Here is an 11,691-nt window from a genome sequence, read left to right as displayed (position 1 = left end):
TCAATCTTGCAAGTTGTCCCCTGATCTCCACAAATGTGCCATGGCACAAACATGACCCAAGCATGTACGCAAGAATATACACACTAAATAAAAACAGAACTCCTTAATGATACAGATTTCAGAATTACTATTCCATTTATTTCCCTGTCAATCTCCCTGAAATTGTAACATTGTAGATGTATGAATTAGCAAAAGCCCCACGAGCCATATATACATGCCTTTAAATAGTTTTGACTATGACTTTCACTTCGGGTCAGCTATACCTCAACTTGGTTTCACTCACACTCGTGAAAATCAAATCCATAGGTGTTAAATGAAAATCACTTATTCATCAAATGCTGTGAGAGTCAACTGTGGGTGTCTCGTCTCAGAGGTTATAATCTGAAGAGAAAACACAACCAGGTAAAACATTAAGCAGTAAGATTTAAGTGCGGATTTAAATGCATAGAATCCATTGCATGGCCACGCACGGTCAGTGAGCACACAATTGTGTAAGAAAGAGGATGTGGTGTGCGTGTTAGAGCTGCCAGACTGGAAAGAGTCTAGAGTTTTCTGTAGCCTTTGTGGCTTAAGAATGGTAGGTAGGTGAGGTAATAGGGGGTGTCAAATTCCAGCCGCAAAGCTTACCAGGTATTAGAGCTGGTGATTGGGTAAACACTCAGGGCACGGTCACCTTCTTCTACAAAACACAGACCAAACCCACGCCCCTCCCAGGTGCCACAGAGGGTAAAGTGAGGCTCCCACAGGGCATTCTGAGCAGACGGTTGGTGCTCAAGAACTATTAACACCATGCCTTCTGTAATTTAGTCTGGAACAGTTTTTTTTCTTCAGAGTGTTGTGACACCTGACAAATCCAAACATAAGTGTTTTTGTTTTGCATGGGTCTCCTCCGTCTCATAGTGACTTCCAAGCCCCCCAAACCTTGAGTCTTATTAGATTTTACGAGTGGCTCTTGAGTGAGGGAAGTCATTCAGTACTGCTCCCAGATAAACATGAGTGTTCCTTGACTTTTCGCCTCTGAAAAGAATCTCTTTTCACTTCAGGCTTTCTCAACCCTAACTCCATTCTCAGAGCCACCACCGTTGCCAGGCATCTGCTCAGACACATCCAGTCACCTTCCTCCATAGCAGCCCTACTCAAGAAATGTTACCAAGAACACAGTCCCCTTCTGGCTTTGCTGTTTCTACTGTCACATGCATGTGAATAAAGCCAACCATCTGTTCTAGAATTTCTTTCTGTAATTACTGGAGACACTGTGTAGGACCATAGTGATACAGTTAAGAAATTGTCCTAGTTGGGGGACTAATACTATGATGAAACACTATGACCAAAAACAAGCTGGGAGGAAAAGGTTTGTTTGGTATACATTCCCACATCATAGTCCATCACTGAAGGAAGTCAGGACAGGAGCTGAAGCAGAGTAAGAACCTGCTTGAGGAGGCAAGAGCTAATGCAGAGGCCTTGGAGGGTGGCTTATTTACTGACTCTCTCTGCCTTGCTCTGTCTGCTTTCTTGTAGAACCCTGGACCCCCAGCCTAGGGATAGTACCACCCCCAGTGGACTGGACTCTCCCTATCAACCACTAATTAAGAAAATGCTCTCCAGGCTTGCCTGCAGCCTGATCTTAGGAAAGCATTTTCTCAATTGGGGATCCCTCCTCTCAGATGACTCAGATGACATAAAACTAGCCAGCGCACAATGCTTTCATCAATACTATTTATTTAGGGGCTCTGCTCATACACAGATAGACTCTGGCCTAAAAACCATGAGGAAGAAGGAAGGAAGAGTTCTCTAGAAGCCACTTCAAATGAAAATTAAAAGTCCCAAAGTGATTATGCCTTCTTTTACTTAATGGGAAGAACTTGTCATTCTAGTTTCAGAACACCAGCATCCAGTCCATGAAGCCTGACACCTATGTCTCAGTCTGATCCCTTTATTTATTTATTCTATGGTTTCTACTGAGGTCATAAGGGCAGGAAATGAGCCAGCTGAAAGCTCCATGACAACAGAGGTTAGACATAAGACACTTGACCTTCCTCAGCTAGAAAGTGGCCCATTGATCTGCCCTGGGGAATGCCAGGGGCCTCCTGTGACAGCCTGATCAGGACTAGGTTTCCAGTGTAGTTGTACAGAAAGGAAATTCCTGTCAGCAGCAGAATTTTAAATTCCACAATCACCACAGGATGTGGAGAAGCTCCATGCTTCCTCCATTCTACAGTGCACTCCTTTTAATAGGGACAATACCTAAGAATGCTTTTTTGCTAAAGCTCTTGTTTGATTTACAATTAATGGCCTCTTCACATTGAGCAAACATGACCATTACCATGGAAAGAAGGAAGCTTCCATGCAGAACAGACATGAGCTCAAATATAAAAAGGCCAAAAATACCATAGTTAAATCCCAGTTTAAAAAAAATCACTAAAATGGTAAATTTGACTATTATTACCATTAATATAGTATTGAAACGTCTTATATGCACAGAATCTAACTACTCCTTAACAAGTCAAGATTATGCAAGGGAATCAGCATTTTACAGGACTTAGGAAAAAAATCCACAGAAAGCAACTGATTCTTTTTTATTTTTTTTACATTTTTTCTCTTATTGAAAATAGATTATTCTCCCAAACAAAATATCCTGATTATAATTTCACCTCCCTCTACTCCTCCCAGTTTTCCCCACTTCTCCTCCCCTTCAAATCCACTCCTTTTCTGTCTCTCATTAGAAAAGAACAGGCTTCTAAAAGATAACAACCAACCATGACTATAATAAGATGAAACAAAAACTATCATGTTGAAACCCGACATGGCACCCCAACAGGGGGAAAAGAGTCCCAAGAGCAGGCACAAGAGTCAGAAGCCCACTGTTCTCACAGTCAGGAGTCCTATAGAAATACTAAGCTAACAGTTGTAATATAAACACAGAGGATCTGGTGCAGGCCCTGTGCTTTCTGCTTCAGTCTCTGTGAGCTCACATGCACCTTGCTTAGTAGATTCAGAGGGCCTTGTCCTCTATCCTCTGGTTCTTACAGTCTTTCTACCTTCTCTTCCTTGAGATTCCCTGAGCTCTGAGAAAAGGGATTTGACGGAGACCTCCAATTTAGACTCACTCTCCACATAATGTCTGGCTGTGGGGTCTCTGCAACTGTTCTTATCTGCTGCCCGAGGAAGTCAGCCTCTCTGATGATGACTGGATACAGCACTGATCTATGAGTATCTGCTATCATTAGGAATCATTTTATTGGATTTTTTCAGAACAATAGTGTTTGGTTTTAACCCTAGGTCTCTGGGGTATTTAGTCTCTAGTTCTTGGTTACCCAAGCAGTGTTGTGTAAAGAGAAGCCTTTTCTTTGTTAACCACTTTGGTTTATCCCCCACCAGCCGCCTGGGCTCTGCCACATTGTAGTCCCCAAATAAACACACAAGACACTGTATTAATTATGAAGCTGTTGGCCTTTGCTTGTTTCTTACTGGCTAGCTCTGACTTAAGTAATTACCCCATAATTGTTAATCTAAGTATGTCTCTTACCGAGAATAGTTCCGGGCTCCTACCCCATGGCATTACATCTTGAACTCTCCTGTGTTTCTCCTTCCCAGAGTCCTCCTGGACTCCTAGCCCCACCTATCTAGATTCCTATTGGCCAGCAGTAATTTATTGACATATACACAGGACTTCCCCCAACAGTGTTGGGTGTGGGTTCCTTCTTGTAGAGTGAGCAGTAGGTCAAATCAAACACTGACTGGCTATTCCCACAAGTTCTATGCCATTATTGCCCTCGAATATTATGCAGGAAGGACACATTGTAGGTAAAAGGTTTTGTGGCTGGGTTGGTGTCCACATTTCCCTCTCAGTAGCCTTCAGAGTACCTGCCCTGACCAAAGAGACTAGAAAAAAGAATGAGAGCTTCATGTAGGCACTGGCTCAACTTCTCCATGTTCAGTGAGTCGTGTGGGTGTTGTCCTCAGCAATGGTGCCCCACTGTCAGTTTGCAGAGAACAATCTTTTGTCTTAGCAACAGCCTAGGTTGTTTGGTGATTTCCATGGGTGGATCTCCCTTGGCCAGCAACTCATTAAATGCAACCCTGTCCCACACTGGAAGCCTCACCTCACTACAAGAGGCTGCCAGTTGAAACTGTATGCCTAATTACCTGGAGTCCTCATTAGGATCACCTTCATAGATTCAAGGAAGTTTCTACTGTGCTAGGTTTCACACACACCCCAAGGGCTCTCCAATTCCAGTCATCTCTACCTGCACTCTCTCCCTCCACCCCATCTTCCCCCAACATGATCCCTCTCTTTCATCCCCATCCCCCCTAGACCACCCATAAAATCTACTGTATTTCCCTTTCCCAGGGAGATACTTGCACCCTCCCAGAGTCTTCCTCTTTATCTAACCTCTCTGGGTCTATGGATTGTAGCTTGGTTATCATTTACTTAATGACTAATATCCCCTTATAAGTGAATATGTACTATATTTATCTTTCTGGGTCTGGGCTACCTCACTCAGGATGATTTTTTTTCTAGCTCCATCCACTTACCTGCAAACTTTAAAAAAAAAAAAAAAACAACTGAGTAATGCTCCTCTGTGTAAATGTACCATAATTGTTTTTATCTATTCTTCTGTTGAGAGACACCTGGGTTGTTTCAGTTTGTGACTATTATGAATAAAGCCTCATGAACATTGTTGGGCAAGCATCATTGTGGTAGGATGGAGCATCCTTTGGGTATGTGGTCAACAGTGCTGCAGCTGCGTCTGGAGGTAGATCAATTCCCAACTTTCTGAGGAACCGCCATATTGATTTCCATAGCGGCTGTACAAGTTTGCATTCCCACTAGCAATGGAGAAGTGTTTCCCTTGCTCCACATCCTTGTCTGTACGAAGCATCACTGTGTTTCTGATCTTAGCCAGTCTGACAGGTGCAAGATAGAATCTCAAAATAGTTATGATTTACATTTCCCTGATGGCTAAGAATGTTGAACATTTCTTCAAGTATTTCTTAGCCAATTAACAAAATCAGAAAAGAAAAGGGGGACATAACAACAGACACTAAGGAAACCCAGAGAATCATAAGGACATACTCTAAAAACCTGTACTCCACCAAAGTGAAGGTCTAAAAGAAATGGATAATTCTCTTGATAGGTAACACTTACCAAAGTTAAATCAAGATCATATAAACAATTTAAGTAGACTTATAACCCCTAAGGAAATAGAGGCAGTCACTAAAAGTTTGCCAACAAAAAAGCCCAGGGTCAGCTGGTTTTAGCTTTAGAAAATCTACCAGCACAGGTGAGTTAGCCCTGAGGGTGTGAGAATGGGAGAGCCCATCACTCCCCTCTTGTATGCCATCTCACCAGGCCCTATTCTCTAAATCTTAATTATATATTATATATGTGTGTGTATACAAATAAAAATATATGCACAATTAATCTGAAGATACATATATACTGTAATGAACCAAAATGTTATCTAACTAGAATTAAGCATTTTATTAATAACTGAATTTGGCTAAAACCTTGAAAAGCACCTTTTCATGCTTTACATCCTGTCAAAAGGACTCTAAGCACTTCTCTATGGAAAATGTCCCCCCTCCCTGCTGAATACTCCCTGTTGCAAGCAAAGGCAATGAAACCATGCCACTGGTCTTAGAACTCTGGAAGTGCTACTCCACACTCACTTGTAAGGAAGGTTGCTTGTGGTGGTTTTCCTACTCAAAGGCTTTATTTTAATGACGTATTACACAACTAAAACGTGTTCATAGTCTACAATTAAAATAGTTAAGTAGAAGGAAGAAAGCTAATATCCTGTAATTCCCTTTCTCAGAGATAACAGTTGTTTTTCTATCTTGTATGTTTTCAATTAACCTTTCAACAACAAATCCATTCCTCTCACTGAGTGCTTACTTCATAACACCACTTAAAAATGGAGTATTTTTGTGTGCATTATTCCACTCTATACACCCTACTTAACCAACCCCATTTGTGGAAGGTTCAGTTGCTCCCGCTGTCTTTGCCATTATAATGTAAAGTCCACACTTTGGCTCCCTCATCAGATGTTTGCTTTGTGTATAGGGTGGGGCTGAGCCTGAGTCTAGTTTATAGATGGTCCTGTCAACACTTGTAGGATGTGGAGTGCTGAGTTTCCTACATTAGAGGAGAGGGGAAGACCTCCCAGCACTTGGACCAGCACACTGTAGCTCGAATAATAAAAACCCAGAGACAGATACTGGGATTAAAGCTGAAGCCCAAATGAGCAAAGCAGTCAGTCACTAGAGCGTTGTGGGGTTTTGGTTTTGTGTTTTTTTTTTATTCTTCTTGTTTTGTGTTGTTTTTGTTTTTTTCTGAGACAGTCTCATGTAGCCCAGGCTAGCTTTGTTGTGTAGCTAAGACTGACCATGAATTTCTGATCTTCTCACCTCCACCTTTATGTTCTGGGACTGCAGGTGAGTCTTGAAACTTTTACTTTCACTCCCCACCAGCCTCCTGAGAAGAAGCAAGTTAGTTCCAGAAGCTGTTAGATCCCTGAGGGTGTGGGAGGACAAGCTGCCATGGTAGCGGGAGGATTCCAGGAGACAGAAGATGAGACAGGGAGTGGGCAGGAAAGGAGTCGCACAGAAGGACACATTTAACCTGGCTGCAAAGGCAGGAGCTTCCTAGATGCAATTCCACTTGTTATACCGCTGCCAAAGTGTCCTTTCATCGGCGCTCAAGCCAAGAGCTGACAAATCAGAACACCGGAGTTACAGTCACACCTTGCAGAGCCAGGGGTACGAAGTGAGGGAAGCATCAATGCATTCTGTTTCCCTGCTCTGTGCCCGGGCTGTTTTGTTCTGTCGGTTCTCCATCTATTTCCTTCCCCAATTGCACCACATCCTCTATATTCAAAGCTGAAAGCTTCTGATCAAATGTTGCAAACACTAAGAGGTCAAAAGAAGGTTCTCAGTGGCTCAACCCTCCAGCCATCATGATGCAATCCCAGGCTTCTCTGAGGAGCCAACACACTTCACCACTTCTTATAAACTTAAGTCGGCTCTCTGGGGCTGCTTCAGAGGGAGAGGAGTGACAGCCATAAGTATCTCTCCCTTCACAAGACTCCTCCCCAAATCAGCATCCTAGTAACCCCCTTTACTAAGTTTATCATGAGACTGTTGAAGACGGGGGGGGGGGGACACTCCAAGCCTGATAAAATGGTTTAGCAGGTGCAGGAACCTGCCACCAAGCCTGACAGTCTGAGTTCGATCCCTGGAACCCACATGATGGAAGGAAAGAACCAATTCCTGAGAGTTGTCCTCTGACCTTCATATGTACACTGTGGCATATGTACATGCACAGACACACAGACACAGGCAGACAGATACACACACACACACACACACACACACAACTTTTCTTTTAAGAAGGAAAGTCTTCAGACACACTGAAGACCTTCCTTGCAGTGTGTGCCTTCAAACTGTCCAGAGATGTGTGTCTTTCAACCTTACAGCCTGAAACTCTAAATGACATGGAAGGGCTGACTTAGACTTCACCAGAGAGCACCTTGTGTGCAGTGTGTCTCCTGCTTTAGATCACTCAAGGAGCACCCGAGGACCACCCAAGGACTATTCTATCTTTGTAATCACTTGGCTGGGTCTGGTATAACAATATTCTACAGACTGAGTAGATTAAACAGTATAGGAATTTACTTTCTCACCACTCTGTATATCTGTCTCTCTGTGTGTCTGTTTGTCTCTGTATCTCTATGTATCTCAGTGTCTCTCTGTCTCTCTCTCTGTGTCTCTGTCTCTGTCTCTGTCTCTGTCTCTCTCTCTGTCTCTCTCTCTCTCTGTCTCTCTCTGTCTCTCTGTCTCTGTCTCTCTGTCTCTCTGTCTCTGTCTCTGTCTCTGTCTCTGTCTTTCTCTCTCTCTCTCTCTCTGTATGTCTCTCTCTCATCTCACTGTGCAGCCCAGAATGGCCTGGAATTCTCAATCTCTCTCTCTCTCTCTCTCTCTCTCTCTCTCTCTCTCTCTCTCTCTCTCTCTCTCTCCCTCCAGGCTTTTACTTGGATGCCAGGACTCCTCATGTATATACAACATATACTTTGTCAACTGAGTCATCTCCCAGGCCTCAGGTTTGTGGTTTCCTGAGGTCATTTTGGGCTCCTGTCTCTCCCCCAAATAATATTTCACATTTCAAAGAAGCACAGCATTACATAATGCAAATCACCATGGAACATCTCAAAGGGACAGTGACACCCTCTTTCTTCTCTAAGGTGCTGAAGAACCTGAGACTGGATAGGCCAGGGACCTAGGGGAAAACCAAGTACTACTGTTCTGCTAAAGGAACACAACAACAAAATGACTCCTAATGACATTCTGCTGTACTCAAAGGTCAATGCCTTACTTAGTCATCATCAGAGAAGACCCTCCCCCCCAGCAGATGGGAACAAATGCAGAAACCCACAGCCAGACATAATGCAGAGAGGGTGAGAGATCTTGGAACACTCAGATCTAAAACAGATTTCTCCATCAAATCCCTCCCCTCAGGGCTCCAGGAACTCTGCTGAAGAGGAGTCGGAATGAATGTAAGAGGCAGAGGGGATGGAGGACACCACAGAATCAGGGTCTTCTAGACGCAGCAGGGCTAGTGCACACATGGGCTCACAAAGAGCGAGGCAGCATGCCCAGGGCCTACACGGGTCTGCACCAGACGAGAGAAGTGGACACACTCTCCTGTCCCTAACCCAGGGGCCCTACACAACTGACAGCCACTTATAGATGAAACATTAGTTTTCTCCAAAGGAGTGCCACTGGAGAAACAAACCAGGAACAGGCCTCATGCCCAGAAGTAGATGGCTAACTCAAATAAACTCAACAGCACCTTTAGAATTCCTTGACTCATAATGTTAATTAAGTCAGGGTGTTTTTTGTTGTTGTTGTGTGTTTTAACCTTACAGGTCCTTTGCTTCCAGTGTGTGTGTGTGTATGTGTCTATGTGTGTGTTTGTGTGTGCATTAGAGCATTCACATGCACACGTGCACACATGTGTGCGCATACACACACACACACACACACACATGTCTGCAATTCCTGTGCTTTTATTTCAGCTCTTTTTCTTGTCTGGCTGTTTTGTCATATTTTGACTTGTTTGGTTTATTTTTTATTTAATTTATTGTACTGTATTTTACTTTATTATTATTCTCTAGCTGCCTGTTTATTTTTTTCCTAAAAAGATGGGAGGAATTGGGAGGAGTAGAATGAGGGGAAACCATAATCAAAATGAATTGTATGAAAAAAATCTTTTCAATAAAAGAAAGAGAAGTAATCTTTTTTTAATTTATTTATTTTTTTATGTATACAGTGTTCTGTCTGCACATATCCCTGCAAGCCAGAAGAGGGCACCATATCTTGTTATGGATGGTTGTGAGCCACCATGTGGTTGCTAGGAATTGAACTCAGGACCTCTGGAAGAGCAGCCAGTACTCCTAACCTCTGAGCCATCTCTGCAGCCCCGAGAAGTAATCTTTTTGTGGAAAAAAGCAAATGCCCTTATCTGGCTCATATGGTGTCACATACCCTGTTGAACCTGATCTGCATTTGCTATTTAACACTCTGGCATGAGCATTTCTCTAATTAGAAATACTGTCATTCACCGAACCCCTCCTGTAGCTGTGTGTTCAGATTGCGGAAGGAAGCAGAGGCATCGCAAGCAAATACCGGCTCCTTACATCTTAGCATGAGTGGTTTAGATTTTTCTTCGCAAGTCAAATATAACAAAAGTGAATACGGAAATGTCCCTACTCAAAATAGATAAAATTTTGAACAGGAAATTTAACAAAATGTGGTCAAGTTATGAATAGTAATATAAACAACAGAGTCCTGTGAAAGACAGCCCTGGAGGGCTGGGCAGAGGAACTTTCACAAGTGCCCGTGGTTGGAGAGCTGGGTGCCTTTGGATCGTTTGCCAGTTTGCGAACTTCTAATTTTTAGGACATTAAGACTTATCTTTGAAAACAATGGCAACATGGAGACAGAGTTTCTGGACTCTTCTCCACCTGGAGCAGAGCAGTTCTGCTAGGTGGGGACCAGTCTAGCCACACTTTGCTTAGGCAGCAGCTGAAGGTTTCCTGGATGCAGCACGTTGCCCAGAGCAGGTTTGGAAGAGGGGAAAAGAAGCATGGAGCACCTGGACCTGCAGGGATGGGACAAGTATGAGCAGGAATGGCCACAAGAAGCCTGGCATCTTCTCTGTCACACAGGTACCAGCCCGGCCACTCCCACCCGGCTCCATCCACACCTCACTGTGCATTTCCATGCCCACATGCGGCATAGCACACCCAAAGTCGCTCACTCTCCCTGGCTCTCCTCTCCCTCCAGTCAACTCCGGAAGCCATACTCAGAGAACTAGAGAATAACACAGAGATTAGAATGTCAACAAGTCATAAGAAAAATGCCCCCAAATCAAGACATGAACAGAAACAGCTTTGAAATAAATCATTGCACTAGAAAAATCTTAGAGCATGAAACCTTGACTACATTTTAATTGAGATGAGAATTATATGTCCTTTGACCTTGGAAACAATGAACTGGAAGCTGCCAGGACCTCTTAACTCTGGAGTGCATTGAACCTTGCTACTATGTGTATATTGGATAGGAAACAAATACTCTCTCAAAACTGAGGTTCTCACTTGGTGGAGAGCATTTCTTGGTCATATACAAGGGCTCACTTCCCTGTACCATAAAATGATAGGAGGAAGGAAAGAAGGGGGAGAAGGAAAATGGAGGGGAAGAACTAACCAGATTTTCCAGATGTGCCAGAAGATGTTCACCCCAACAGTGACTGGAGATATCTGAAAACCAACAAAAGGAAGAATGCAATAGACCACTGATTTGACTATGTACATGGCACTAATTAGAGTCATTTGCTCATTCTTCCAGTGACTTTTGTTGCTCAATCATCTTACTGTGCAGGTTTTATGTACTTATTAAGGGTGGTTCTACTTTTCAGCATTACAGCCCTTCCTACGGGACTTCTTGGACCACATTTGAGATGAGAGCCAAAGGCAGCTTTGAGATGGTTAGAGAAAAGACTCAGCCCAAGACTTAGGAAACACTCCCACCTTATCAAATGTAAATCCTCAATGCCCAAACACAACTCAAATGATGTCTCCCAGGAAACACAGCCCAGACGTCTGAACCAGGAAACAGTAATGGAAAGGGACGTGCTGTGGGATTTTAAAAGGTTGAACAGGAAGAACCAGAGAGTTTTGGGGCTTGATACTGCCTCGGGCATTTGGCATTAAACATGTGTACATTGGCGATAATGACAGAGACCTTCATGATGTGGGCAGGAACAAATGAAACTGGAAACTGGAATACACAATACCTGCTTTGATAAAGAGAAGAGGAAATAGGGTGCAGCTTGAGCTCAGGCAGGAGACTAGACTGCAGGCCAACAGGCAGAGCATCTGAATCCTTCAGAGGAGCTGGTGTAAAACAGGGATCAAAATCCTCCCAAAGTTTCCATTTGCATTTAAAAGAGTAGGTATTTACTTATTATTCTTTTGTTTTTATTTGCGCTGTAATTGCACAAGGAGACACTTGCCCCTGGGGTTGTACTGGAGGTCAGAGGCTAACTTTTCTGAGTCAATTCCCTTTGTTAGCAGGGTCTCTCTTGTTTCCGCCCTGCTTTGTCCAGCAGACTATCTGGTCCTTGAGCTT

General features: G+C 43.4%; 1 long non-coding RNA gene across 1 annotated transcript; it reads right to left on the bottom strand.

Moving 5' to 3' along the window:
• Positions 1–9,403: 9,403 nt before the first annotated feature.
• LOC121136895 lies at positions 9,404–11,170 on the bottom strand. Its single transcript, XR_005874084.1, has 4 exons — positions 11,091–11,170; positions 10,768–10,820; positions 10,268–10,374; positions 9,404–10,162 (listed from the first exon to the last, which is right to left on the bottom strand). It is a non-coding gene; the product is annotated as an uncharacterized LOC121136895 (long non-coding RNA).
• Between the last annotated feature and the right edge of the window lie 521 nt (positions 11,171–11,691).

This window comes from Mesocricetus auratus, unplaced genomic scaffold (assembly GCF_017639785.1).
Source record: "Mesocricetus auratus isolate SY011 unplaced genomic scaffold, BCM_Maur_2.0 Super-Scaffold_100676, whole genome shotgun sequence".
Lineage (NCBI taxonomy): Eukaryota > Metazoa > Chordata > Mammalia > Rodentia > Cricetidae > Mesocricetus > Mesocricetus auratus.
This window is presented reverse-complemented; position numbering and strand designations above follow the sequence as displayed.